The sequence below is a fragment of the Alosa sapidissima genome, chromosome 13 (assembly GCF_018492685.1).
Source record: "Alosa sapidissima isolate fAloSap1 chromosome 13, fAloSap1.pri, whole genome shotgun sequence".
NCBI lineage: Eukaryota > Metazoa > Chordata > Actinopteri > Clupeiformes > Clupeidae > Alosa > Alosa sapidissima.
In genome coordinates this window covers 6,650,963-6,675,599 of record NC_055969.1, presented here as the reverse complement: position 1 = coordinate 6,675,599, position 24,637 = coordinate 6,650,963, and the positions used below count along the sequence as shown (strand labels likewise).

Genomic DNA, 24,637 nt, shown 5'->3' with positions numbered 1-24,637 from the left:
TAAGGACGCAATCTAAAGACTACAGTAATGATGCATGATCTGTGGGTAGTGCAGTCCATTTCTATTTAATTTATAGCCATGGGACATTTGTATTTATTTAGTTAGAGTCTTTCTCTTAGTGTAGAAGTTATCACTTGTCCTTAGTACAAGTTTCTTTTAGTAGCTCTGTGAATAGGATTTAGAAAAAAAATCATTAAGTTAGAAAATTTGGGTGCCAAATGTTAGTGAAAGTTCTCTTTCTGATACAGGCTCTGAATTTCACCTTTCTTTTCTTCTATGCCCGTTCCTATCTCATTCTTTGTTTGGTCCTTGGAGAATTAGCTGGTGTTTGAAATTTGCACAAAAGACAAGCATGAGATCAAAGTTGGCCCTGTACACAAGCACATCTCAAGTAACCTTGTGTGTTTAAGACATTGACACAAACATGAAAACAATAAATCTGAACTGTTGGATGCGTGTGTGTGTGTGTGTGTGTGTTTGTGTTTGTTCTTTCTTACTTAACAGACTGACAACACATCACCAGCAAAAGCTTCTCCTCAGGTTTATATCAGACACTGAAGGACATTTTAACTCTATGTGCGTGTCTCATTTGCATAATACACCCTTTTGAAGTTCCAATGGAGTTGTTCAAGGACCGTCATCACAGATAGGGCAGACACAGTTCTCTCCCAATCATAAAATTTCAGTGTAATAGATGCAATGGACCAATCACGTGTCAATAGCAGTATAGGGAGTCTAACAAATACATTAGGGGGCCCTTTCATGATATGCCCTATATTGCCAATCAATTATGCACTGTCCTGACTAGTAAGGCTTTAGACTGGCTGTGTGTGTGTGTGTGTGTGTGCATGTGTGACTCATGCTCTGACATAATCACTGTTTGAATTCTGCTTCCTCATTTTCCTCACAGGGAGCCAAATTTCTTCATTGGTCTAAACACACACACACACACACACACACACACAAACACAGGGAAAGAGAGATGCATCTGGCATCCATAGTCACACAACTTGAGTAGATCACACTCATTGGTTTGATTAAATTGCATTTCTTACTCCTGCTCTAAGTTGTGAGGCATGTGTGCAGAGGACAGACGGAGAGGAGAAAGGGAGGAGAGGGAGCGAGGGAGGGACGAGGAGAGGGAGCGAGGAGAGGGAGCGAGGAGAGGGACGAGGAGAGGGAGCGAGGAGAGCTGGCAGCGGAACACGTCAGGAGTGAAGGACAGATGGCCCTGAGCATCCATATGGGTGAGCTGTGCTCAAGCGTCTGCGAGACAGAGACAGGGACTGAAGCAGATCACTTGTCAGCGCAAAGTGAGCAATCCAAGGAAAAGAGATGATGCATGTCAAATGGCTGTGCATGTAGCAGTGTCTCTCTCCCTCTCTCTCTCTCTCTCCTTCTCTCTTTGTCTTGCTTTTTTCTCTTTTTTTCTCTCTCTTTCTCTCTGTATGTGTGTGTGTGATATTATAAAATATGTGGGTGGTGGAATGCCACTTTGAGCCAGCGCAGTGGAGCGGTCATTAAACACGCTTGCACTCCAGCAGGACTTTCAAAGGAAGACACAAATGCACGTACACACACACACACACAGACACACACAGACACACACACACACACACACACACACACTCTTAAATGTATTCACACACCAGCAGGAAAGCCTGACCCACAGCATGAATGGACAGACTGCAAAGCAGCAGCCAGGAACACACGCACGCACACCAACACACAGGGTTCCCACATATCCCAGAAATCCTGAAATAACAAGAAATTTAAAGAATAGTTTTGTTGCCACTGAAACGCCTGGAAATGTATTCAGATGACCCAATGTCCTGTAAATAATGTATACTCTCCAGGGATTTTTTTTATTTTAGCCCCTCACTCAGATCGCCTGTGTAAATCTAGAAGTGTATTCTATTTGAAACTCGACTTGTTGGTAGGATAAGCTGGGCCTTTGATGGGTGTGTCCACTCAGATCACACACACTCCACCTAGTGGTGACAAATTGAAGGTGAATGATGAAAGTTAAACAGCGGCTAGCAAGTAAGAAGCCTAACATTAAGAAACTGACTTTATCTACATGCATGCAGAAAATTAATGCACCAACTACAGCTATGGACCCAGAACTATTGTAAATGCGCTACAGATTCTGTACCAATAGTTTGACCATTACCAGTTCAGTTTGTCTTCTGTTGCATCGGATTAATTTTTCTATAGATTTATTTTCGTATGGTTTATTCCCATTCAAGTGAGAGTTAACACAAGGGGCAAAGGGGCACCAATGGTCCTCTGTCACTGGCATCTTAGACAGTGTGGTTTTATAAGTTACTGACCACAAAGAATGAGATGCGGTCAATAGAGGTCACCAAAGCTACTGTAATCACTGTGCAACCAATGCTGTGGTCACAACTGGACCCGTTCTTATGCACCATTGAATCTGTAGCAATAGAGCCAATCAGCCACAAAATAATGTAAAAATAGCCACTGCAATGGAAAAAACCTTGATCCATATCTCAGACTTTGCCATTTTGGGTCCATGAATGTAATGGAATTGAGCTTTGAAAATATTTTAAATGTCCTTCAATTTGATGTCTCAAGACAGTGTGGGAACCCTGACACAAAGACACGCACAAAATCATTGAAACGGAAACTTACAACTGTAGCATAATAACATCCAGATAGGGACACAGCTGTGTAGAGAGCAAGTGGGTATGAGAGAGGAGAGGAGATAAGCTAGAAGAGAGAGCAGGAGGGAGAAATAAGATAAACACACCACAAAGCTCCACTCAGCTCACGTTGGCTCTGGTAATGTTGGATCGGTGTTAGATCAGCGGGGAGTTTAATGTGTTTCCTGAAAGGCTGTTTGAAATGAGAGCATAATGAAAAGTATAATTTATTCATCTGGCATTCCTAAAGGACCAGTTGAAATAAACATGAGAGAGGAACCAAGAGAAAGAGTCTTAAACAGTTACAGTCTGCCCACAGCTAAAGTTTCCCCACTGCAAACATAAACACACGCACACACATACACAGATGTTTCTGAATAGGTCCACATCAAATATTCATGTGTTATGCAATACGTAATTTATTGTTGAGTTTTTTTTTTGTTTGTTTTTTTTGCGAGAAAATAGATTTCAAACTGTTCATAAATAAATTAAATATTGATCATTGGACAAAGTCTAGCATTGTGACAAAATGTCTGCAGTGATGTCTGTTACAGGGATAGAAGGTTTTCCACAGCAGCCACAGAATACATCCTAGGTCCCCAAAAGTGTGCTGTGTGCAGTAAGGACACGCCCTAGTTAAAGCAGTATGAAGTTGTTTTTTGTATGTATATGTGATTTCTATGTGTAATATCAAGATCAACAATCAAGAAAATCAGAAAGAAAAAAACTATATTGGGGATTCGATGATGTGGAAAATAACTGGAAAGCAAGTTGAAAATCAGTGACAAGAGTAGCCATGGGTATACTGCAACGATTTTGTGTCCAAGACTTCTGTAGCTCAGACTAAATGGGTTGATTCACAAAGTTAGCTGCAGTGGTGTAAAGTGACACTGACAGACACAGAAACAAGTCAGCAATAATACTCTTATGCAGCTGGATTCTACTTCTCAGCCCTGAGAAATTTTGGAAGAAATTACTGAACTCTCGACAACATTGATGATTCCCTTTGTGTTTGTGCTTATCTGCGTGAGAGAAAGTGTGTGTGTGTGTGTGAAAGAGAGAGAGAGAGAGAGAGAGAGAGAGAGAGTGTGAGTGGGCACAGCAGCAGAGATTGTTGCCTGTAGGGAAGAAGCATGAGGATGAATATTTAGCAGTCACTGAGAAGGCCAGAGGGACCCGAAACACACACACACACACAAAGAGACAATCAAGACAGTACTGCATCACAGACACAGAGACAACTATAATGAATTGATATTCAGAAACACCCACACATATAACAAAAGCTTTTATAAAACAGAGGTTTGCTTGCTTCAAATTATCCACAGACAGGAAAATAGTCTGTGCCAGTTTCACAGGAAATTTAAGTTTGATCGCAGAGAAATGAATGAGCAATTTCACATGGACCCTGAGGCCCAAACTATGTGTTAGCAAGATTTTGTATCAATAAGGCTGTGTTACTATCACAACTATTAACAATAAATAATGAACACAATAATAACAGCAATAAATAACTGTCATAAGTTACAATAAATAACTGTTATATGTTATCACTGTAATTCATCATTAAATTCTTCAGGGAGAAACTAACCCCAACAGTGTGATCATATATTTTATCACCCTGCTGGATTTATTCTGTACTCTAGCATCTTATTAATTAGAAATGTGTCTAACAATTCATGTTCTACAATTCAGCAATAAGTTGTGTTAAGATTTACACCTGAATGTCAGGATGCCATTCATTATCACCATTCAGAGATCATATCTAGTCACCACTCACAATTTGGCAATGAGTACAACAAAACAAAAATACAACAACGAAACAGAATGCAAGCACCACATTCTCATTTACATAAGCCAGATGGTTTATACCTTTGTAGATAAAATAAAATAAATTCACAAATATACAGTAGGCCTACCTACACACCTTCAGATGTACACACACGGGGGAGAGAGATACAAAAATATACAAATAAAACCGGGAAAAGAACAAACTATTTTATTGCGCATCTCTTTTTCCTCCTGGGAATAAATTAGTAGCTTTTTACAGCATTGATTTTATGTAAGAGAGAATGCAGCTGAATTTATCTGGGAATTCAAAGTGGGACAGAGAACAGCACAACAAATCAGAGATACAGAATGGGGGAGCACTGAAGTGAGAGTCTAGTGTCTAGAGTGGGAATTATGTGTCTTGCACAGTGATGTGTGTGTGTGTCTGTGTATGTCTGTTTGTGGTTAATATATAACACTGTAATAACTACGTAATAGAGTAGTGCCAGTGAAATTGTGACATTTTTGGCATAACAACAATCTATATATATTGTTTATTATCTACTTGTTATAGTGGATGGAATCCACTATCTTGAAATCTCCTGGCTTCTTCTTATTATAACCTTTTCTTTTTACCTTTTCAAGAATTAATGCGACTCTAACCGCTTAACGTACAGACATGTTGAAATAACCGTTCTGAAGGTCTGGAGTGGGGCAAGAGATGTATTTTTTCAGATTTTTAAAAAAGTTTACACTTTTTGAGAAATAAGGGATTAAAAATGTTAAAAACCTCATTTTTTCCCCATAGACTAGAATGCCTATGATGTCATAATGGCCTAAAGGCAGCTGCGCTTGTTAAGCTCCTGTGTCACCTGTGAATTTAACTGTCTCAGCTTCTAATGCATACAATCTGGTGCTCCCTAAAACTACACATCCCGTAATTAACTTGTGCGCATGCGCAGTAGCGTCGCCTATTTCACGCCGCCATTTTGAATATCGATAAGCCGTAAACCTACTTCCGGTTAGCAATGTCTTATGGAGAAACTAATGTTATCGGAGCTATCTACAAGTTTACAAGGAATTTGAGGCATCTGCCAAATACTAATCGGTCACAGGTGGCAGATATTGTGTAACATCACACGAAAACTAAGCGATCCAAACTGGATCGGGGATATAAATTGTTCCATGAACAATTTATATATAAATATGAAGGTAAAGTCACTTTGTGACTGCACTTCAATAAAGCTGTGTAAAGAAATGATCCAGTATTTTATTTTGAAATTATTAAATGCATGTTGTTTTTGTATAGTCTCCAACGTATTAGGCCTAGATGGTAGTGTCGTTGTGAGATCACTGTGCTACCAATCTCTTAGAAAAAACGAGGAGCCGCACAAACGAGGTGTAGTGAACATTGAATCTGTCAGGGGCAAAAGTAACAAGTACGCCGAAATAGCTATTGTTTACAACAGTCTTTTTGAAGGGGGTGCGTTGGCCAAATAATATTAAAAAGATTCAACACAAATGGCTATGGTTTGTCAACAAAAACGTTGTCTAGAGTATGCATCAATAATTGACAAACAAACGCTACATACCCTGTTTTTCGTGCTAAACGTCACTGAAGCCTAGTTGATTGAAGGATGACATCTTACTTGCAACAGTGTCGATGTCTGAGACCTGGGCGATGTTTGAGCATCTTGCAGTGATGAGGGCATGAGGAAGGTGATGCAGTGATCTAACCTGCAGGTGATGAGGGCATGAGTAGACCACAGTAAGGAGCCACACTTGTGAAAGTTAGGTGTGTTTTATGGGGAAATGTTTTGGATATCATAGAAATGATATCTGACTATATTTGACTTCCTCACCAACCGTTCACAAGTGGTTAGAGTGGGGGGTCTGACATCTGACTCATTAACCATCAGCACTGGTGCTCCCCAAGGCTGTGTTTTGAGTCCACTGCTGTACAACATCTACACACATGACTGCAAAACCAACAGTAGTCATACCTCCATCATTAAGTTTGCAGATGACACAATGATCTTGGGCCTGATTAGTGACAACAATGAACAGCTCTACTTGGATCACGTTGATGAGGTGGCACAGTGGTGTCAATCTAACAGCTTGACACTGAATATCAATAAAACCAAGGAAATGGTAGTGGATTACAGAAGGCAGCAGCAGAACTACAGTTACACCCCACTAATGATCAGCGGGCAACCTGTAGAGAGAGTCACAAGTTTTAAATACCTTGGTGTCCACATTACTGAAGACCTAACATGGACTGTTAACACTCAATATGTTCTGAAGAAGTCCAGACAACGACTCTACTTCCTTCGTCAGCTAAGGAAATTCAAAGTTTCTACATCCATCATGAAGGCCTTCTACACTTCAGCGGTTGAGAGTGTTCTAACTGGTAGCATCATCACCTGGTATGGGAACTCCACAGTTAGAGATTGTAGTACTCTGCAGAGAGTAGTGCGCTCAGCTGAACGTACTATAAGAACTCAACTCCCTGCTCTACAAGATATCTATTCCAGAAGAGTACTCCTAAGAGCCCAAAAGATTCTGAAGGACTCTTCTCATCCTAACAATGGATTATTCCTACCGCTGAAATCAAGAAGACGCCTATGTAGTCACAAAGCCAGAACTGAGAGACTCAGGAGAAGTTTTTATCCCCAGGCCATCCGAACTCTGAACTCACACTATACTGACTTTGCACACATTCACTCTTCAGCACTCTCAAACATTTCCCAACTCTGAACTCACACTATACTGACTTTGCACTCATTCACTCCTCAGCACTCATGACCCCCCCCCCCCCCCACACACACCTACAAGACTTTTAGCACTTTTACATCCCTCACCCTATGCTATAGACCTTTTATTATTTTCTTATTTCATCACACGTCAAAACACACACACACACACATATCTGACTTTCTCCAACTTTTGCACATCTCCATAGAAGTTTTTATTTATTATTTTCACCTCACATACATACAGCACACTGCTTGCTACAGTAGCCTCCTCTACTTGCTGCACACTGCCCCCCCCCCTCCCTACATACACAGCACATTGTCTTCAGGATCTTCTCCAACACACATCCTCTACATACTTACAGCACACTACACACACACACACACAGTCACTGCTACACTCCCCTCCCGCCCACACACACATCTTCATCACTCACATACATCATACATACAGTACTCTGCTTGCAATAGTAAGTCCCTTCACCATACTTGCAGTACACTGCCCCCCCCACTTTGCACAAATAGGCTGACACCAGACATAATTTCACTGCATTTCTTACTTCCAGTAACTATATGCATGTGACAATAAACTTCCTTGTATCCTTGTATGATGGTCATATGAAGGACAGATATACACACGAGACATTTAATCAATGATATACCAGCTTGGCTTTTTATGTAAGCTTACCTTTTATGTAGGTACATTGTAAAAGGCAATCTTACATAAAAAGCCAAGCTGGTATATCATTGATTAAATGCCTTGTGTGTATGTGTCCTTCATATGACCATAATTTGTATGATATCCAAAACATTTCCCCATAGAAACACATAAGTAGCAAATTGTTGCAACACTATGGAAGACAAAGCTCTTATTTCTTTCCCAAAAGTTTTAGTTGTTGTTCCACGAGTTAAGGTTCAGAAACTTTTGCTAATATGTTCCACTCACCGTGCTATTACTAACACTACTTCGGCCAGCAAGACTGCGGGGATATGCTGTTTTGTGTGTTGGTAGAGGACTCTGTAATCACATTGTTGCACATGCCACGCACTCAGGTAAACGTAACCTAACCAGTTGGTCATTAAAAAAACAAAAACATCGGGACGCTGCAGAGTGAAATCCACATTATATATGCCCTATAAAAGGTTAGTGTCAAAGTAAACAAGAAACATATTTTATTGAAAAACTTGTGGACATCATAGAAATGCACAACATGGAACAATCTATAAACCAATTTTATATATATATATATATATATATATATATATGTACACCCGGTGCCACCTGTGGAGAGCAGGCTCACAGCAAGCCATGAGGTCCTTGCTGCCAGGAGAGATGAGACCCAGCAGTGGTTGGCAGGGAGGGTCAAGGGAACGTGGCAAACCGCAGATATGCGGCAGGGGCTGGAGCCAGAAGTGCTCCACCACTACGTGGATCTCTGGTAGGTCAAGGTATCCCACTGCAGCATCGTTATGATACATCTGGGTGCAAGCCTAGATTGTCAGGTGGTTGATCCTTTGCAGGTTCCCCACTTTGTACTAATGGAGGTGAAATGGCCAGACATCACCAGCATCACGAGGCACCTCACATCAAGTTCGTTGGGGGAGAAACCTCAACTAAAAATGAGTCACCGGAATTTCACCCAAGTACAAGGTCAGCTTGCGGTCACTGGCCTTCCCTGGTGTGACAGTCACTGACACCAAGTCAGACATTTCCGTGTAGAGGAGAGGATTTGGTGAGACGAGTCCTTCATTGAAGTTCTGAAAGACAAATTAGATATTTTTTATCGTTCCACATTTATGGACGTATTTCTTCAATAGTATATGTGTGTGTGTGTGTGTGTGTGTGTGTGTGTGTGTGTGCATGCGTCTGTGCGTGCTTTGTTCAATTTTCAATTTGTCTGTTTTACAATTATTCTGTTGATCAGCATGTGGGCGTGCATGTGTGTGTGACATATTTCTCGATGTATTTTCTTGATTTCGGATTCAGTGATTATTACTAACAACTTAGCATGTGGGAGTGTATGGGTGCGTGTGTATGCATATATAAGAGCAGGGAAGTGAAAATACTCACGTGACAACACCAGCACCTCCAGTTCCACTATCCTCGCGTGAGCTGCATCCAATGCACCTACCTGATGTAAACAAATAGACAAGTAGAGAAAAAGTAGAGAAATAATGAAACAGATCACAGCACCTCTTTAAACTCAGTCCATATCAAGAATAGCTTATTTTCCTGATGCTGACATCCTGCTAAACTGTAAACAACAATGCTTATTAATTAATTACGGTACACTACAATTACTGTAGTGTGCAATGATGACATAGTGTACTAAGTTACTGTATGAGTGCTGTGACACAAAATATCACAATAATCTGTTTTTCAGTAAAAGGTGTATGAAATATAAATGTATGAAATAATCTCTCGTTTAGTTTAAAACAGACACACTAACACAATTTGCTGTCTAAACCTAACTAACATTACTATCTATATATCTTTGCTTTGTTGACCTAGGGCTATTGGCTCTGTGCAGCACTAGGTAGAGACAAACTCCACGTAGTGCATGTAGGCGGATGGAAGCTAAAATCACGTAAATATCTACTTGAAACAGAGCAGACTGGCACACAGCAGTGCTCCTTGGAGCTGCCCACGGGTTTAAGAAGCGTAAAACACTTACAGCAACTGAAGCATTCATCTTTAGGTGATTTTTAAAAGCGATTACAACGAGCGAAAAACGTGTGCCGTTCACCCACCATAACACAAACACGAAGTTCGTCTTTCATATCATGCCGTAGGCTGGTGTATTTAGGAAAAAGGTGGAAGCGAAATTTGTGTTTAAATATCAACTTGAAACCGAGCAGACTGGCACACATCAGTGCTAATCAGTCACCCATGGTTTTAAAAAGCTTAACACTTGCACATTGTAATGTTATTTCTTACGTTTTTGGTACAAATTAAGTACTCATTATCTAGTGCACAGAGCCAGTAAAATCCTCCAAATAAACATAATGTATATGCAAATGTACACCTGGCTATTTATCTCCTTGCCAGTTCATCTACTCAGATCAAATCTTACCAGGGGATGGTCGTGCGTCGTAGTCGTGGTCCGTAGCTAAGCTAGCTAGCTAGCAACACCAACTTCGTTTCCACAAGGTTGTTGGACTTCATGAACATCAAACCCCAGTCTCTCAGTTGTCCACTCAAAAACAGACTTCCTGGCTTGGGTTGTGTCAGAGACCCATGAAAAAAAAAAAGGTGCCGCGTCTTCTTTAACTCTGGTTTGTTAAAACCACTAGGTGTTTTGTACAGGTCACTGCTATGGAAATGCATACTAGAAACGACTGTGCTATTAGAGACGTTAAACAGTGGGCCTTCCTCTCTCCTGATGGCTTAAATCCATTTTCTTCGATGGTCCACATTGCGGGGGAAATTATGAAAGCTCAAATATGGTTGTTTTTATCTGCTGTTGGTACACAGAGCATACCTGTCAACACTCCCGTTTTTCCCGGGTTTCTCCCGTATTTCAAGGTCATCTCCCAGCACCCTCCCGTTTTGTTATTTCTCCCAGAAAACTCCCGTAATTTGCATGGCCATCAAACTTCATTAAAATCATTGATCCATTCAGGTTGCCAGATTGTGTATGAAATACACCCTACACACGATCACTTAGTTTCAATTTAAACAGTTTAGTCATAGGCTAAAACCTGGCAACCCAAAACCCAAATAAGGAAGCGGGTGCCGACTGCGCAGCCCGAGTCTCGTCGTAAGCAAGCGGGCTAGTTGAATGGCCTACTCCAGAACTAGCTGTTGTGAAATTGTTGGGAATTTAATTAATTAACACATCAAATAAACTGTTATTGAGTGTTGTTGATACACTGAACTTGTGCCCTCGGAACGAAATCTGACAGCAAGCAGCTTTGGAGTTTTGGAAGTAGGCTGCAGGCAGGCAGCTGGTGGATACATAGTAGTAAGGTAATGGTAGCCTAAGGTAAAAGCAACGACCGAAATGCAGTGTTGAAACATGAAACGTATTAAATATGCAAACACAGATCCGGTATAAACACTGACCCCCCCCCCCGGAAAAAAATCTCCCGTTTTTGTAAAGCTAAATGTTGACCGGTATGACGTTGCAACTCTGCCATCAATCATTATGTTAAGCCCACCAAACGACTCTATACACGATTTCAAAGGCCTGATTAAGTTTCGATTTCTGGAGCTCACAAGCCAACGGAGAGTTGCTAGACTGGCAGCTGCCGCTAGGGGCGCGTCTAGATTTCTAGGCTAGCTGTCAAGCATCCTCTTGAAGAAAGCTTACGTTCTTGTTGTCTGGTTCATCCAACAAACGACGACGAAACGGACGTTTTCCTACCACACCCAATGTAAGTTACAATTCATTTGTGTTTTTTATTTGAATGGAGTGTGTTAAGTCTGTTTAAAACGACTCAGCTAATCAAGTAAGCAAGCAAGCTGGCGTTAGCTTCAAACTTGTAGTGCTAGCTTAGCAACATAGTAAGTTCATGTTTCTAGGTTCGCGGTTGTGTGCAGTGGAGGCGGTAGCAGCTAAGCACTCAAATTGCCAGCCAGCCGCCTTTCGTAGTGATAGCTGGCCTGACGAGAGAAATGGCAAACAATCACTGGCTGAAACTTAGCCTTCGTTTTGAACTACATTTATATGAGTGGCTCAATGAGTTAAATCTCAAGTTACAAGGCAAAGACAAGCACCTACCTCACCTAGCAAATAAAATTACTGCATTCACCAAAGAAACTTGAGTATGGGACAGGCGCCTCGATCGCGACAGTATTATGCCTTTGGGAGGCACTCTTGTGATCCAGTGTATTAAACAGTAGGCCTACATCACATCCCGGCAAAGTTTATTTCAAACATATTTCCCAACCAGCAGTGCTCAGTATGACTGGATTATGGATCCATTTAATGCATGCAATGGTATTTCATTGAATATATTGTACAATGCTGTAAAATATTGGCCTATGCTTCCTAATATGTTGCTGGAAAACAGAAATATGTGTGTTTAATTTACAATGGCACATTATGTATTTATTTATTATTATATCTGCAGCACCAGCTGATTTTAACTCTGCTGTCGAGGATATATTGGAACTTGTCATTATTTCAATAAATTTGACAATTTTAAGCTTGACCTACCACTTTCTTAGAGCGATGAGGGACCGGTGGGGTTTAAAAATGCCCACTTGATCTAAGTGGGGAATGAAAGAAAAAGTTTAAGAACCACTGGCGTAAAATTACTTGATTGTAGGCTTAGCTGTTAGTTTGTTGCTCAGTTGAACATATTTATCTAACAGCTGTCCCCTTCCCTTATATTTCTGTTAGCTGCCGCTTCACTCTGAAGGATCAGGCTGACTGCTATGGATGGCAGGAAAACACAGTACACGTGAATTCTAGATGAAGAGTGAATAAATGCACTTGCTTAACTGATAAGTTGTCAATGGTTATTTATGCAAGCTTGTGTAGCCTAAACAAGACATACCTAGGCCTAGCCAAATTTATCCTGGCTGTAGATAAAGCAGGATATGAATTTCCCAATATTTTGCCAGATTAGGCTAATAGTGGTTTACTGAGGTTTAATATCAATTGAAATACCACTGAAATCACGTTGATCTTTAGTTTGGTTGTAATTTCAACATTGTTTCAATATTCATTTTAGTGGAAATACCATTGAAATCCCATTGATCTGTAGTTAGAATTTTAATGTTGCTTTAATATTAATGAAGGGTGCAAAAGTGATGTAGAATAAATGTTGCAGTGCGACGTTGATTCAATTATTTTAACGTTGACAAAGTAATTGTTAGCTGGCTGCAGAATGAGCAGTCATCAACGCCAACTGAAAGCCCCGTTTTGCAGGTATTTTGCATTGCATACTCTGAATTACATTTTCCAAAGGCCAGCTTTCATGCTTGTGTCACAACTTCAGAACGGCTTGATGCACATGCTTCAAATTTGGTGTGAACATTTGTATGGACTCAATGATGAAGTCAAATGTCAAGGCCAAACCCACCTTGAGTGTGATATCTCAAGAATGCCTGACACACAAGGTTTTTTGGTACAAGGGTTTTTATATGAACTCAAAGATTAAGTGATTCAATTTTCAGGAATCTCCCCACCAACATTAACCCAGCAGCTTTCCATCATCTATTGTAATTCCTCTGGCATTACATTTCTAGTTAGACTTGACTTCTCTCTCTCTCTCTCTCTTGTGTGTGTGTGTGTGTGTGTGTGTAAGAGAGAGAGAGAGAGAATGACCTGAAATTATCCAGAAGTGAGGAGGAATAAAGCCCCTTTCTTTCTTATTGACACTTTGACACACAGACTTTATCTCTGTAGGTAAGGAAAATAGTCAGGGTGCGTTTGATGCTCCCCTTTTCAACAAAGAATATGTGCCCTAAGTGATGTTTTTTTTTCTTTTATATATGTACATGGTGTTTATACTGATTTAGAAGCTAAGAAGGGATATTACACATGAAAGTCCTGCCTACAGTCGATATCAAACACCATTCTACCAACTCTGGTAACTCACTGGACCTCTGCTCCTTGCCTGGGATACATGTGACCCAGAGAGGTAATTAGGCTGGAGGGGGAGAGGAGGAGAGAGCAGAGGGCCATGGACTAAAAAACAAAACAACACTGAAAACCTCAACATAAATGCACGGCATGTTAATGGAGCCCCTAAGGGGACATGGGCAAAAAGAAAGAAAAACAAGTTTCTGGTGTGCACTGCAGATGAGGAAGCTATTTCATCTTTAATGTCATGCAGTAGGTTCTGAATAAGTTCTGAATGTGCTGGTTTAGCTGACAGACAAAGCATGTTTGTCATTCTCTCTGAAATGCCTGGCGGGGCATTGAGCAGGAATTCCCCTGTGCAGACAGGGATCATGCAAACACTGTGTCGTGTATTCCCTCCTGAGACGGAAGAGAGGAGAGGAGAGGAGGGGAGAGAGAGGGGTGGAGGAGAGATGAGCGTGGACACGGTCAGCCAAATACCATGGCAGAGGAGAAAGGGTGGGTGCACATGTGAATAAGAAGGGTGCGATGAACCCAGTGTTTCATCACCCTCCTCCCCTGGCTTCTGCTGAGAATGCCATTGGGTGTCATTTAAGTATCTGTCAAATGATAATGGCTCCACACATAAGCACTCATCCATTGGATATCCTGCGGAGTGAGGGCAGATTAATGTGTGGAAGGAGGGAGAGAGAGGGATATGGAGATGCATAGCGAGAGAGAGAGAGAGATGAAACCCTGTGAGGTCAGGGAAGGAGAGGGGGATGGTGTGCAGCGGGAGTCTTTCACAGTTGAAAGGTCAGACACGCAAGAGGTGTCAGAGAGCGCTGGGCGGCTCAGGCCACTTAAACACCACCACACGTAGTCTCTGGGCACTCACACACACACACACACACACACACACACCAGGGCCACTGACAAAACAAGATGGATGAGACAGAGCGAGAAGAGCCTTTGGGTTTGTGCTTTGTTAAATCATATACACTATGGACTTTAAAAAAGAATAGCACACTCCACTAACCCAGTCAAGGCATATTGTTGCTTTGACTGAGTAAAGTTATGTCACATGTAGTGTCAAGTTTAATACACATAAACTGAAACTACATGTTCACATGACTTAAGTCAGTCAAAGCAACAAGATGACATACATTACTTAACTAATACAGTGTAGAATTAACTCCAATTGAGTAAATTATTAACTAACTTGGGTAGCATTGATCCTACAACGATCAATCTAATGTTTTTCCTCTAAACAGTATTACATGAAGGCACAATTCAAGGCTATAATTATGTCATCTTTTAATGAGATATCAATGTAATACATCATAACCGTGGTGATAATAATGTAATAATGATGTAATGTAATATAGGTCAGTTGAAGGGCATCTGAGCAGTTGACAGTAGATGTTGCTGGACAGTAGATGCTTCTTGGCTGTCCACAATGATGTAAACCAGGCCTGTTCTGTTCCCCATGCTGCCCCACCTACCACAAAGCCCAGCCACCCTGGAACATTAAAGAAGACAGTGATAATAGTTGTGATTATAATTATTTTAGTTATTGTCCATTGTTTTTATATTTGTATATGCCAGTTGAATGTTATGATTTGTCACCCAATGATAATGACATTTGACAAAGATTATCTTAGGCTTACTACAATGGTGTTCCAACAATCATTTGTTAGGTCAAGCAATCAGGTGGTCAAGGCCACATTCAGCTGGGGAATGGTAACTGGAGCCAGGGCCAGCTGTGACAATAACAACAACAACAACAACACCTGAGTCACACATGCAGCAATGTTTAATATATTTTCTCAATATCAGCATCAGTTTAAGTAATTTAATAACAATGGCAGATGACCAAAGTGCTGGTTTCCTGTACATGGGTGGAGCCTGTAGTTCTACACTAGACGATAACGTCAATGAAGATCTCCATTGAAAATATAGTTGTCCTTGGTATAACTAAAAACGTTTTACTTACAGTATATGATGGGCATGTTGCTGCAAAGCACAGGCCCATCTTGCTCGGTCATTTCCCGCCACATCTGGCCATAGGCCACAACCCAGTCTGGTGGAAAAAAAAAATGAAAAAGGTTAACTGTGGACATAAATAGGCAATTTAAGGTCTATCTGTGCTATTCCAATAAAAGTTCCAGAAAACTGTAAGTATAACTTAGCAGTGTGATGGTTGGTTGCAACCTGCAGGTCTCTGCTATTTGCATTCTTACTTGCTGGTTCACCAGACTGCACGTCCTCTTCGGCTTCAGTCTCCTCCATGTTTGCCCTCTCACTGACTGTTCCCGCCTTGTTCCCTGATGACCTCTACTCCTCCATCAGGTGGTCAAGTATCAACTAGATGTGCAGTGGAATCATGTATTTTAAAAAAAGAAATGTAAATCAGGTTTCTAGGCCAAGTATACATGTGTACAAGGAATTTGGTACCTGCATTTATCCCATCCGTGAATTAGTGAACACACAGTGAGGTGAAGCACACACTAACCCGGAGCAGTGAGCTGCCTTGCTACAGCAGCGCTTGGGGAGCAGTGAGGGGTTAGTTGCCTTGCTCAAGGGCACTTCAGCCGTTCCCACTGGTCAGGGATCGAACTGGCAACCCTTCAGTTCCAAGCCCGAAGCCCTAACCAGTACTGTAGGCCACGACTGCCCCCAAACTTAGGTGATCCTCTTATGTAGAACATTAATAAGCAAGCAAATGAAAATCTGAGATAGGAGTCAAACAACAAAAAGATAAAATAAAAGGATTTTATTAATGATTAATGGAAATATTTATGTGATGCAATGCATCAGCCATTATTGATATTTTTTGAGTAGCTCGGTTGCCTTCTCGTTGTGGATGCCCCTCCTGGCAAAAAAGCGGAGAAGGATTTCCCTCCTCACATACTCCTCCGCATCTCTTTGCTCTGGCGTTGGAGCCGTTCGCCATTCACCCCGCTGTGGGGCCGGACGCTCATGTGTGACTCTAGAACAGAACTTTTCGCTGTCCAATTTAGGACGAACCACAGCCAATGCCTGGTCTCCAGCACCTTCCTCTTTTGCTAGTTGAGGTGTTGACTGCTGTTGGCCTACAGAGAGAGATGAAATGATGATTTGATTTATGAGCAGAAAAAAATGCCAGTGCCCACTTCAATTCCTGTAGGATATCCAGTCATCAAAATATTTTGTACTTACTGCTGTCCTTTTCGCTGAACAATGCTATGAGTGAGGCTGCAAGGTCATCTGGATAGTCACCTGTTGCAATATTAGGAGAATATTAGGCTAATGTGTAGTAAGAAGAAAGACAATTGTGAAGTGGGAGAACTGGATGAGGTTGAGGGGAGCTTGATATGTTTCATGAGAGGAGAGTAAGGACATGATACTTACATGACATGTCCAGATGAACAGACCGATCAGCCATCACTCCAGATCCCATCTCTTTGACCTCGACCTCGACCCCTGACCTCTGCATCTCTACCTCAGTGTCCTCACTGGGTGCCCGAATGCAGCAGCTCAAAAGTTTGAGGAGTTTCATTTTTCACAGCTTATCTCTCTGAAGTCTCAAGTTAAAGTGAGCTGATTCTTAAAATTGACCAAATTTATACTTTGCAAAGATTCTATTTTGGAATGGAATGCAAGTCAAATTCCACGTTCCATGTTGCCGTGGTGACATATATGTGTTATTTCAAATGGACAGCAACAGAGGGCTTAGCATGTTCACAAGCTCACTACTTTTGCTTCACCACTGTTCCTTGTTTAAAAGCATGAGCCTAACTGGTCTAATCTCATAGTTTCTCATTTTTATTATTGTGTTATCTTAATGTAAACTTACATTTTGAAAATTTGACATGGTCTATCAGATGTATATTAACTCTTTCCCGTCAGGGCCAAAATAGGCCAAAAATGACTCCTTTGATATTTCATTCTGCTGTGGGTGACCTAAGCATATCTCAAAGAAACCATCCATTTTCTCTTGAAGCCAGATAGTTAGGCTACACAAATATATGTTTGACATGACAATTATGTATTATTTATATATTCTAATTAGCATAAATTAGCATAAAATTTTGAGTTTGTGAAGCTCTACAGCTTCAACACAGCATGTTATAAAAAATGAAATAGTGAAATAGCAGAAATAACAGTTGCATTTACCTGTTGGCTAAATAAATACCAAGTTTGGTAGCAATTGGGTGAAAGGAACTCTAAATAACTAATTTTGAAATTATGTATACAGACGAGCCTAAATAACCATTATATAGTTTCATTATCAAAATTAGTTGCAATATCACATTTGTATCAAAAAAATAACTTACAATTTCATCTCATACATATTATTTTGGTTAATAATCATGTTTTTTTTTGGTCAATGTGTAATAATCATGTTAACACAGTTTAGACTGTTAAAACAGATGAACAGTTAAAATGACCCAACAGAGTCAGTGTTGCTGAAAATGACCCACACAGCTTCATATCACTAGACAACATGGGCATATGTACTTTTAAAAACAGATGAACAGTATGTCATTACTACCACTGAACCTCGGTCGATTTTCATTACTCGCCATGTTGAAATATCGCGATCGGCGCTTGACAACCAATCACAAAATATAAAATCTAACCAATAGCAAAAATTCAACACATATCCAAGGAAAACCCATTTATTTGATTGGCTTAGACACTCATTGACATACAAAGACGTTTTCGCGGGGTTTCAGTGAAGAAAAATTATACTTTTATTAATTTCCGTCATCAGTACGTACGTACTGATTTCTCTATGGGCTGTCGGGAAAGAGTTAAATAGTATCTGTCTACAGAGTTGTTCTGTGCACCTACATTTTTAAAATAAATTGTAAATTGAAGGTCCAAATCAGAGAAACCCATTTCCTTAGCCTATGGGGAAACAGTTGGCTAGTAAGGCATTGTTAGCACTCAGCTAGGTCTCTAATTTATCAAATAGACCGGTTTCAGATCCCTAACAACCGTAGTCAAGAATGAACTCGGAAGACAAGCACTAGTTTGTTTATACGGACAGCGCATAGAAAGCAAGCTGGTTGAACTTGATATAAGATGAAGAATAAGAGCATAGGCTATTGCCTAAATATTTCGATGTAGCCGGGGTGGAATCTCTTGGAATTTTCGTTTATGTTTTGAACGATTTAATTCTAGAATAGCGTATTAATAATGGGCTGGCGCATTCTCCTATTTGGGTTGCCAGATTAGCAAAGGCCAACTGTCAACTGTCAGTTGTAGTCATGAACAAGTAGCCTACAAGAGGCAGGAAAATTCCAAAATTAAAACAAGAAACCAATTAAAGCAACACCAAAGAACTTTCCCTCTGCCGCACTCACGCTATTTGTTTATCCAGCACCGGCTTTGCAAATAACGATGTCCACAGAAAAGGTAGAATATGTTGCACGATTTATTAAAGTACGATGTATTGCGACATCAGATGCAAGTCAAATTCCATCGAACTACAGATCCGCTACCCGATCTGGCAAACTTACATAGTGCGGTTATAGCCGATAGAGGGCTGCAAAGCGAATGCAGAAGTGCCGTTCACCCTGTTACAAGTTGATGAACCACTGAAACGATTTTGGAAAAATTATTTTAAGGTACAAAAAACTTTAAGTGGACATTGGAGGAGCCTTCCTGAGATGGTGACGTCTTCGTCAAACTAAGAATATCAAGTCTGATGCAGAACTGGCCATATTTCTCCATGACAGGTAGCCTAGGCTTAACTTTGCTTACATCGCTTCAGCTAAATATGTTACGTTGGTTAGAGAGGTATTTGTTGTTTTCACTGTTTCCGTAATGTGTAGCTGGGTCATGGTTGGAGAAACATTAAAGCAGCTGCAGGTCAACTAACATTAGCTAAGTCTTCATTACCAATGTTTTGATTTTGGCCTACAGAACGTTCGGTAACAATCTTACAAACCGCTCCTTTAAAAAGTCTAGGGGAGTTTTGGTGCAAGAGGCAGCAGTGTTTGTAGGCTACCAGACTCCGGTCCAAGTGCCCACAATCTCAACTCACAGTCAGTTCCTGACCCAGCCCCATCTCTCTCTCCTTCTCTCTCCTACTCTTCACTGCCCTATCTGAATAATACATTTTATTTAAAGCACCTTTCATGACACCCAAGGTCACTTCACAAACAAAAAAGGTTGTTAAAAGTCATCTCATAAAAATTAAAATTAAAATGAAAGTTAGTCTGTCCACAAACAATCTTGAAGAGATATGTTGTAAGTCTGCTTTTAAAGTCAGTCAGGTAGAACTTTGTGGAATTTGGGCATAAGTGTGACATAAGGTACTAATGCAATTTTTTTGCATTTTTTAAATTGATAGGTAAGGGGGTGTCCTTTCAGAATCTGACGGGTGCCGCTCCGGCACCCTTGAGCATTTTCTTTAAAATGGCATCACCTGCCACACCCCTTTTTTAATCATATAAAATCATCTACATAGACATTAACATATAAACCCAAACCAAAGCTCTTTTCATACAGAAATCAGCTTTGACCATAATAAAGTAGAAAAAATAGTTTAGGTCCCTCCAGAGAACAAAATTCCTTTTTCAAAGTGACCTTTAAGGTCAAATTAGGTTTCTTTTTGCTGCATAATAGCTTATACCTCTAAATCGTGTCATGTTTGGCATTAAATTAAATAAATTATGGAACTGCCATGTAGCTTAATACATACAAGAATACAATCATTCAATGGTAATTCATTTTAATATGAATTATAGCAAGTCTGATGTACCCTAGTTCACCAACTTGCGGGTTAGCTAGCATGTTAGCTTTAATTTTCCTTGAATCAGTCGCTGAATTTCAGACAGCAATGTTGTAAGGTACTTCCCAGGTAGTTAGCACATTAATTATAACTGTCCTTGGATTTCCCCCCAGAATTCAGACAACAATATTTTTCATCAACATTTTTTTAATGCTTTAAAAACAGTCCAGGATTGATACAAACTAGTCTGAGTTATGAGGTACTTGCCAGTTAGTCAGCACATTAACTATAATAGTCCTTGAATTTGCCCCCTTAATTACTGAGAAAACTGCAAAGTTGATTACAGGAGGAGAGGACAGAATCAAGAAAATTATTTCTTCCATTATTGCAAGGAATGACACGAATCATTTGGAATTACAGCAACAAATATAACAACAAATGTAAATCAGGTTTATAGCCCAAGTATACAATGAATTTGGTCTCTGCATTTATCCCATCCGTGAATTAGTGAACACACAGTGAGATGAAGCACACAATAAGTACACATGAGGTGAAGCACACACTAACCCGGAGCAGTGAGTTGACAGTGGCGCTCGGGGAGCAGTGAGGGGTCAGGTGCTTTGCTCAAGGGCACTTCAACCATATTTGTGGCCATGGGAGAGCTGTGCTCTTCAACCACTCCCCCCCCAACATTTCTCCTACTGGTTGGGGATCGAACGGGCAGCCCGAAGCCCTAATCAGTAGGCCACGGCTGCCCAAGTATACTTACATATACCAGTATGGGAGCATGCCTATGTTCCCACAGCCCTATATGTCCCCTAACCCTAACCCTAGAAATGTGAGAACATACTGTAGGGCTAACCCAACCGATACAAGGAATTTGTGCTCTGCATTTTACTCATTTGGGGGTAGTGTACAACACACCCACACAAACAGTGTACACCCATTCAAACACACACACACACCCTAGAGCAGTGAGCACACTAGGAGTACACATACACACCCGGAGCAGTGGGCAGCTCTTGATCCGGCGCCCAGGGAGCAGTTGGGGGTTAGGTGCCTTGCTCAAGGGCACCTCATCTGTGGATATGGATGTGGGAGAGCGCTGTTAAGTCACTCCCCCCACCCACATTTTTCCTACCAGTCGGGATCGTTTTTGGGAACAAAACAAAGTAATTGACATTAATGCTATGGCTGCAAAATTAGGAGACAAATGTTATGATTTGTTGGCTGTTCATGCATTGTTTGGTTGTGACAGTGTGTCATATCCATATGGCAAAGGGAAAACCTCAGCCTCATGCTCAAGAGGAATCTTGATTTGAAGAATTGTACATATGTACTGTAGAAGCTGATGAGCATGAAGGCAGGGTTGGATTTCCTTTCTTGTCTCTACTATGGAAAGACTGTTGAAAGCCTCAGTAATTTGAGATAAATAAAGAGTCTTCCTCCAACAAGAGAATATGCAGCGGAACACATCAAGTGTGCATGGCTGCAAGTCCTTCTGTGGAGAGCTGCTGACAAAAAAACACCTCCAGTGTGTACTGATGATGTATCCCTGTTTGGTTGGAAAATAGAGGATGGAATTCCTGTGCCTGTTCATGGCAACACTGACATTGCACCCAAAAGAGGTCTACAGCTTGTTGCTTGTAGATGCAAGGCAGTGCCAGCATGCTCCAGGGCCTCTTGCAGCTGTCAGTCAGATGGACTACCACCTACTGCCATTGCAAAGGTGGTGAACAGTGTGGAAATAAAAATTCGAAGATAGCTACACTCGGTGGAGGATACTGATGACAGTGAGGGAGAAATGTCTGATTAAATTAATGTTTTTTGGAGGAGACATTTGATGTTTGTGATGTGTACAAGGCCAGCCTGGCAACATGTTCTGTATATAGTTGCTTTCAGAATCTGTGAGAAAGTTCTACTTTGTTCCTTATAACTTTGTCTATTTGATTAATTGTTGAGGGTTGATACCATTTGTTGCTCAGCCAACCATTTCAGCGGTGTGACCTTACCAGGCTTTACAGTTATTATGTTCTCTGGAGGGACTTGAAATAATTTTTAGCATGTTTTATTGACATCATTGATTTCTGTTTGAGGAGATCTTTCATTTGATACCATACATGATGGGCTTATACAGTAATGTGCATCTAGTTATTTTTTTATGGTCAAAAAAATGGGGCGTGGCAAATTATGTCATAAAAAAAATGCTCAAGGGTGCCTGAGCGGCACCCGTCAGATTCTGAGTCTACACCCCCTAAACTATCAATTTATGCATCAAAAAATGCATTAGTACCTTATGTCACACCTATCCTGGCTCTACCTGACTATGAGTAATTGAATAAAGACAAAAAGTCTTAATATATACTTAAACAAATATACTTAAAAATTCAGCTGTGTTTTGACTCCCCATGCATTATTGTGTTTTATATACAGCTTCATGGTATACTCCTTTAATGCTTTCGTAATCAGATAGAATTTTTATGCCAATGGAATTTAGTTAAGTTCAGGCATAGGATTATCCTAATTTAACAATCTGTCTCCTTCTGCATACTAACAAGAAAAACTTGAAACTCTGTACACACATTAATGCAAGTACATGCATATACACACACAGACAGACACTCAGAACACAGGAACAGGCACAGATCGGTCCTTGACTGCATTGTACTCTCCTCAGTATGTGACAGAGAGAGAGTGAGAAAGAGTGGGAGAAAGGAGGAGAGAAAGAGAGCGAGAAAGAAAATGAGTTTGAGCTCATGAATAATTCAGAAGACTCCTTCGCTCTTGAGACTCCTGGTGCAAAATGCCTGAACAGAAATAAAATGGGAGAGAGAGGAGATGGAGAGAGAGAGAGAGGTGCAAATGAGTGATTGAATGCCCACATGTTGGCCTGTGCCCCTGCTACCAGCTGTGGAAAGATTCCATCTGGCTGGCACTGACACGCACACACACACATTCAAACACGCACACACACACACACACACACACACACACACCACTGCTTGGAGGAGACAGCAGTCGAACTGTATGTTTCTGAAGATGCAGGGAGCATTGTGAGAGAGATGAGTAACAATAACATACCCAACACATTGCAAAATATTGTGATCCGCACTATAAACAGCAGTAGTTTTGCCAAATGAGAATTACATTTATATTTGTACATGTTTTCCATTACTTTTTTGTTTTTTCTAATTTATAGTAATTCAAACATACTCCTGAGAGGGCAGTGCAGAAAAAAAATACAAATACAGTGTCAGCTTTTACCACCAGTTCTTGACTCATTCCTCTAATTAATGGCTTTAAAAGTTTGACAGAATATTGCACCACCGCCTGACACTTTCCTTCTTACTGCAGCCAGTAATTGAAAACCAGCACCAAGAGCACGCTCTATTTGAGCCCATTAATAAAGAATGGCCCTTTACATCAACAGCGCAACCAGGCTCCCTGTGCCAGAGACTTCCTCGAGCGGCCATGACAGCTTTAATCTGGAGAAGAAACCCTATTCTCCATGGGCGGTGTGGCAGTCACACTCCTCTCTGTAGCCATTCTCTGTGGAGCAGCTTGCCAGGGCTTCTTTTTTATAGGTTCAGACAGCGTTACAGAGCTATATTTCACCATAGCCTGACCTCATCTCTGAGGTAGCGCCTCTCCAGAGGATTCATTCCTCACCGCTCTTCCTCTCTTCTCTTGTATTCACGACCAGATTCATAAAGCCTTACTTCATTTTGATTCACTGTTACGTTATACATGCCATACATAATATAATGTCTCTTGCTGAACACTTTCTCTATAATGTATTTTATGTACTGCGTAATATATGCATGTAATATATGCAGGCAGCGTTATGATTGTTGCCTCGTTAGCTATTCCACTCGCAGAGTGTTATAATGTGTGTATATGAGCAATAATAGGGAATTGTCTCTGAGATCCACCTTTCGTCTACTGTAGTGTCTGCAGTTGAAGGGAGAGAATAATTGGATATTGATTGAGAGGCCCTGAGGCCCAGCATGTTTTCAGATGGGAGTGCCTCCTCATCTGATCAACTCAAAGGTCACCGCGGCTATTGATTGGCAGTTTTCACCGGGGGTATAGGCTATACGTCTGTGGCTGTGTGTCATTCACGAGCACAGAAAATCCCCCCATGAAAAATAAAATAAACTTTTTTTTAACCAGCTTTTTAAAAACTTTAACAGCAGGCAGCAGAGC

General features: G+C 40.8%; 3 long non-coding RNA genes across 3 annotated transcripts; 1 reads left to right on the top strand and 2 right to left on the bottom strand.

The window, feature by feature from the left end:
- Positions 1–7,927: 7,927 nt before the first annotated feature.
- Positions 7,928–10,721, bottom strand: LOC121680953. The gene is made up of 3 exons (XR_006021884.1): positions 10,264–10,721; positions 9,261–9,321; positions 7,928–8,947 (listed from the first exon to the last, which is right to left on the bottom strand). It is a non-coding gene; the product is annotated as an uncharacterized LOC121680953 (long non-coding RNA).
- Positions 10,722–11,462: 741 nt separating this feature from the next.
- On the top strand, positions 11,463–12,642 carry LOC121680956. The gene is made up of 2 exons (XR_006021886.1): positions 11,463–11,566; positions 12,538–12,642. It is a non-coding gene; the product is annotated as an uncharacterized LOC121680956 (long non-coding RNA).
- A 2,362-nt stretch (positions 12,643–15,004) lies between these two features.
- On the bottom strand, positions 15,005–16,066 carry LOC121680954. The gene is made up of 4 exons (XR_006021885.1): positions 15,948–16,066; positions 15,701–15,787; positions 15,375–15,467; positions 15,005–15,226 (listed from the first exon to the last, which is right to left on the bottom strand). It is a non-coding gene; the product is annotated as an uncharacterized LOC121680954 (long non-coding RNA).
- Between the last annotated feature and the right edge of the window lie 8,571 nt (positions 16,067–24,637).